Below are 6,569 nucleotides of genomic sequence, written 5' to 3'. Positions count from 1 at the left end.
TTTCTAGTTAAACACAAGTCACCATGAATCCCTGGATGGACTCAGTGAGCTGTTGCTCGATGTCAACCGTGCTTGTTCTCAGTTCACCAGATTTAAGGGTGACTTTTCCTCATTCGCCTTTCTTTATCTTCCACTCCACTCTACATGCTGCTGGATGATTAAGCCTGCACAGGAAAAATTGGCAATGATGTTTTCTGAATGATAAAGAAGCCAATGCTTAACTCATTCATTCTCTCATGATATTCAAACATTAAGATACACTTTATGATAATCCTTCTTGTAGTGCAGTTTTTATAGAATTAATCATGTCCTGAAAAATGAGCAAATACTGTGTGTAGAGTTGATGAATCTGTACATCTACATAAAATTGGACAAGTATTTGCAACATTTCCAAACCAAGGTGCTGACATTTTGCTACTCAAAGTTTCCAACATGCTCCTCCTTGGTTTTCCTTCTCAAGAAGCAAACACAGCTCTAATATCTATCACCATTTGCCCATTTTGTCAGTTACTGAGCTCCACATAAATGAAATGCACTGCTGAGTTCATCCCTGCATGCTGGTTTGGACTTACCAAGGAATATATCATAATTCATTCATCAGCTTCTCTATGAATTTAAATTGTTCTATTTGGTGAATAACATATATAAAGATTCTATGAGAATACTTGATTTGCACAAGCTTTTTGGTCTTTATGGTGCCCATTTTCTTGGATATAAACCTATAAATAAAGGTGATGGATATGATAGTGTGACTTTAAACAAATCCTTCCTGTCACAGGTTAACTTGCCTGTCTGCCGTCTCCTTTATATTTTAAAATTGTGTATCAATACATGAGAATGTGTCCTTATTCTTAAATGAGGTAATTTCATCTATAAGTAATGAAAATGAAATTGGGATAGTTTGGACCCTATAGTCCAGTGTAACTGGTATCCATTTGTAAAGAAGAATGGGCATCAGCATACATATAGAGAAACATTCATGTGAACACAAGGGCAAGGACAGAGGTGTGTTTTTTCTACAAGTTAAGAACCAACAAAGATTGTCATCAGGCCCCCAGAATCTAGAAAAAAAGCAAAGATCAGATTCTTCCTTCCTGTATTAGAAAATTTAGAGTCCTGTGATGACAAACCACAGCATAAAGGCACTTAGAGAGTTACTTACTTATAACTCCAAAAAAGAGAAAGCTGCAATGCAGGATCACAAACAGCAGGATAACAGCAAGCTGGATCTGCAGCGGATAGCTTATGTGTGAAAAGCAAGGGGTAGGGATGAGAAGTAGGTCTGCAGGGTTGTCTAATTTCAATAACCTCAAAAGATCCTAGGCATGGTTGTCTTTAGGATAGTATTTCCCCCCATTTATTAAAAATAGATTACTTTCTCATACAGTATATCCTGATTTCAGTTTCTCTTCCCTCTACTCCTCCCAGTTCCTCCCACCCATCCTTCCAACCATATCCACTTCCTTTCTGTGTCTCACTAAAAAAGGATAGGCTTCTAAGAGATAACCACAAAACATAACAAAATAAAATATAATAAGATAAACCAAAAACCACCACACTGAGGCTGGACAAGGCAATCAGCCGAAGGAAAAGAGTCCCAAGAGAAGATACAAGAATCAGAGACCTACTTGTTCATATATTCAGAAATCCCATAAAAATACTAAAATGAAAGCTATAATATAAACACAGAAGACCCTGTAGCCTTGTACTTGATGATTCAGTCTCGGTTTAAAAAAAAAAAAATTGAATCATTTGCAAAAGTTATACAAGGCCCAAAAGAAACCTTCACTGATTTCTTACAAAGATTGACTTCAGAAGTAAGTAGAATGATACCAAATTCAGAAGCTAGACAAATAATAATTGAATCTCTAGCTTTTGAAAATGCTAATGCACAATGCAAAGGGAAGATCAGCACCCTTGGAGGAGTGGATCCAAGATACAATCAATATTGAACATTATGACCATGATGATGCTTGGATAGGAAAGGTGACTTCCAGAGGTTTGCAGAGAAAGAGTAATGTCATGTTTCAATTGTAGTAAGCAAGGTGATCTAAAAAGAGACCGTAAATGGCATTCCTAGAAACAATTTGTTTTTTTCAAGGAATAATCCCAATAGAACTCCCCCTACCCCTTTCTGGACTATACAGAAGGTGTAGAGAAGGCAGGCACTGGACTAGTGTATGTAGATCAACAAGGGACAGAGAAGGTAATCCTTTCCCTTTGCCATCGTGGAAACACCCTAGGAGCCTCTCAAAGGCCCCCATGTCAAATTCTACTCATTCTTTTCCTGTCGTCCTAGAAGAAACTCCTTCACAGAGCAATTAAAGAACCTAATGCCTATTGTAAAAAAAACTGTACTGCTCTGGGTGATAGAACAGCTGAACAAGAGAGAACAAAAACTTCAGGAGAAACCATAAATAAAAATTGATAAAGATTAGATTTAGAACCTCCCTGAAATTAGGATTGGGGAAGGGTTTTTGTTTTTGTCTTTCAGGATAATGAAGGCTAAAGAATCTGAAGAACATTGAGCAAATGAGACATCTGGAGAAAAAGGACAAATTGTCCAGAAAAAAAAAAAGTCTGAAAATAAAAGTAAATTGGCCTATTGGTATATCACATATCTAAGAGGATAAAATCTCATAAATATTCCTAAATGTTTGTTTCTGCTGTTCTCCAGAGACACATAACAGAAATGGTCTTTATGTAGTCTGAGTTCAATTAAAAAGTAAAGCTGGCTTTAGAGTTAGAGTGTGGCTCTCTCCTTCTCTAAACCCAAGGTGCTTGTTAAAGGGAACTGCAAAATCTCTGTTTTGTGTCAGATGTGGGACATGATATGGGACGGAAGAAAAACCAAAATTAGGGACTGTTCTATTGCTACTAATCTCATGTTCCTTTGGTTTTATTTTGACTCCTTAAAACTTTTCTTTTTTTTCTCACTTTTTTTTTCTTGTATTTGTGTTTTAATTTCACACATCAGCCATGGGTTCCCCTGTCCTCCCCACTCCCGCCCCCACCTCACCTTCCCCCCATCTCCTCCCCTCCATTCCCATCTCCTCCAGAGCCAAGACTCCCCTGGGGATTCATTTAAACTTGGTGGATTCAGTACAGGCAGATCCAGTCCCCTTCTTCCAGGCTGAGCAAAGTGTCCCTGTGTAAGCCCCAGGTTCCAAACAGCCAGCTCATGCACTAAGGACAGGTCCAGATCCCACAGCCTGGACGCCTCCCAAACAGTCCCAAGCCACTCAACTGTCTCACTTATCCAGAGGGCCTGATCCAGCTGGGGGCTCCACAGCCTTCGGTTCATAATTCATGTGCTTCCATTTGTCTGGCCTTTCGTCCATATGCTTTTTCCAATCCTGGGCTCAACAATTCACGTTCCCACAGTCCCACCTCCTTCTCGACAACTGGACACATGGAGCTCCACCTGGGGCCTGGCTGAGGATCTCTGCATCCACTTCCATCAGTCACTGGATGAGAGTTCCAGCCTGACCGTCAGGGTGTTTGGCCATCTGATCACCAGACTAGGTCAGATCAGGCTTTCTCTCGACCACTGCTGGAGGTAGACCAAGCAGAGTTCTCCAGAGAACACTGCCAGACTGTGCTACACCTTTCCCAGACTCTGTAAACTATCCCTTCACTTGAAAGTTGCCCCACAAAATAAACCTCCCTTTTAACTATGTGGAGTGGCCTTAATAATTTCACCAAAATCTGGCACCCAATGTGGGGCACAAACCCACGACCTTGAGATTAAGATTCTTGTGCTCTACTGACTGAGCTAGCCGGGCTCTGGGTTTTGAACCTGGGTTGTTTGGGACATCAGTAAGTACCCTTAACCACTGAGCCAACTCTCTTATTGACAATGGTCAGGAAAAAAGTTATACAAAGGAAATTAGATTCAGGTTTCTTGTTTTGGAAAGAAAAAAAAGAGGATATAGATATGATAAGATAAAAAGGTAGATTATTGAATCTACTTTTAAAAAGCAACTGCTAGTTTTAAATATTTTACATTGGATTGGATTTTTGTATATTGTCTACAAATTGTATTTTATATATTGATACAAATTTGAAATAATTTTGTTAGATATGCTAGACATATATTTCTACTCTAAAGATAGATTACTTAATCTACTCTGAAAGAAAAAAAATGGATATGATAAGATAAAAAGGTAGATTATTGAATCTACTTTTAAAAAGCAACTACTAATTTTAAATATTTTACATTGGATTGGATTTTTACATATTACATACAATTTTGTATATTGCTACAAGTTTGAGATTAATTTCATTAGAACATACTGCACATACACTTCTAATCTTGTTCAAGGTATTGTACCTATACAGCTCATTTAAAAATGTAATGTAAATTTCCAGCCCTTGAAAGTTATTATTACAAACTAATTAGGATATAAAGAAACGCAGGTTAGTAGTTAGTCATCTACTACAATCAAACTTGTGGTCAGGTTAGGGATATTTCAAGGTCAAACATATATTTTAGAGAGACAGGTCAACACTTCAGAGATTTACAGAATATGGCATTTAAGATGTTATGTTAATAACATAGATTCTTTGTTTTTATGACAATGAGACATGTTTATTCCTGGCAGCACCAATCTACTTCAGAGAAGATGATGGGTATCAAAGAAACTCCATATGGAGTTTACTTTCTTTGTGGCTAAAGTTAGCCACTGGGCAAGAAAGTGCCTTTGACTTGACTGCTGACAGTATGCTATCCAAATGGACAAGCAGGACATAAAAGAAAAAACTGCTGAACCTTGCCAAGACAAGGTAGGAAGGCCCTTCAGAAAATCCTGCTTCACAGAAAAGTCTGTCACATTTGTTCTTTCATTTGGTTTTGTACTCTTCTGGTTTTGTTTCTCTGTGGCTTTCTTCAGCTCTTTAAATGTATTCAAAATGCTTAAACTAATTTTTTTGATGATTAGGTAAATTATCTGTGTTTCCTTAGAGACATTTTCTACTTCCTCTTTCCCTGTATATAGGCCATGATTTCCTGTTTCTTTGCCTTCTTCATTTTTTTAATTGTTAAAAACAAACATTTGCATATTATGTTATAATGCAGCTGCCTGGAATTCAAATTCTTCTCTCTCCCTGGGGTTTTTGTTGCTGTGGTCAGTACCTTTTGTCTAGTGAATTTTCTAAATTGTGTTTTAAAGTTTATACTCCTCTTTATTTGTGCCTGCTGACATATCTGTTTAGCTGGCCAATCAGCTGCTGATTTGACAATGATTTCCTTAGACAATTCCATCCCAAGAAAGCATTTTCCAGCCTTTATAGGTGGGCAGTGTCTCTCTTAGTCACTAGAAAGTTTATATGTGTGCCTGATATTCCACTTCCTGCTTGCTTTCTCAATTCCCAGCCTCTTCCTTCCCATATTTTTTTAATCTGTCTCCTGCTTACCCTGGATTTCTAATCCCTCACCCACAGAGCTACCTGTAAACAGCTTTTCACAATGTAATTTAGGGGGCTGATTCAGTCCTGGGATTGTTCTAAAGCAGAAGAAATAAAGGCAAGATCCTGAGCCAACTCCTCAGAGAGCTACCAGAGAAGTCACATACACAAACACAATTATTATTTTTTATTATCATACAAAGAACTACGTTTCATTATGTTGGTTTTCAAACAACATTTGTTTGGATGTTTCCCCCTCCCTCCACTCCTCTTCGGTAGTCAAAAGTTTTCCTGTGTCCTGCCCGGCCTGTGGTTGGGACGAATCTCTCCCACCCGCATCCCCCAGCTGCTTGGCCCCAAGTAACCACACAAAGGCTTCTATCAGTTATGAACTGGAGGGGCCTATGGCTCAAGCTTCTTGCCAGTTTGCTCTTATATCTTAAATTAACCCATTTCTATGCATCGATAAGATGCCATGTGGCTGTGGCTTACCGATATTTTCACATCTTGCTTCAACTGCCAGCAGCTCACAGCAACTCCTTCCTCTCTTCTTTCTCCCCACCCCATCTCTCTTGGGTTTTCCCACCCTGCTCCATCCTGCCCTGCCATAGGCCAATGGAGCTTTATTATCAACCAATCAGAGCAACACATACTCACAGCACACAGAAAGACATTCCACAGCACTCTTATTCATCCTCTTTTATCCTGCCACCCCCAGGAAGCTCCTTTCCACTCTCATGTCACATGTGACCCCCCACACACATTCTCAGTACTACCCGTTCCCTTCCATAGTCTCCTATCCCTACATACTCACAGTCAGGCCCCTTTATTTACATACATTTAAACATTAAAAACTAGTTGTTTTCTAAGTTACCTTATTTAATATACCACTTTCCAGATCCCTACTCAAGAAAATTTCATTTGCCTTTGTAGTTGAATAAAATTCCATTGTGCATGCATGAATCATTTCCATTACCTTCCTCTGTTGGTGTACATCAAGACCCATTCCATTCTTTGCTATTATGAATAATTCAGCAATAGACACGGATATGTAGAAACCTCTTTGTTACGATATTGACTCCTGTAGACATATGCCCAGGAGTGGTATAGCTGGGTTATATGGCAGCTTTACTTGCATAGAAACCACACCAGTTTACACTCTC

The sequence above is a fragment of the Onychomys torridus genome, chromosome 12 (assembly GCF_903995425.1).
Source record: "Onychomys torridus chromosome 12, mOncTor1.1, whole genome shotgun sequence".
Classification (NCBI taxonomy): domain Eukaryota; kingdom Metazoa; phylum Chordata; class Mammalia; order Rodentia; family Cricetidae; genus Onychomys; species Onychomys torridus.
The sequence above is the reverse complement of the archived record's forward strand: the minus strand, read 5'-3'. Positions refer to the sequence as shown.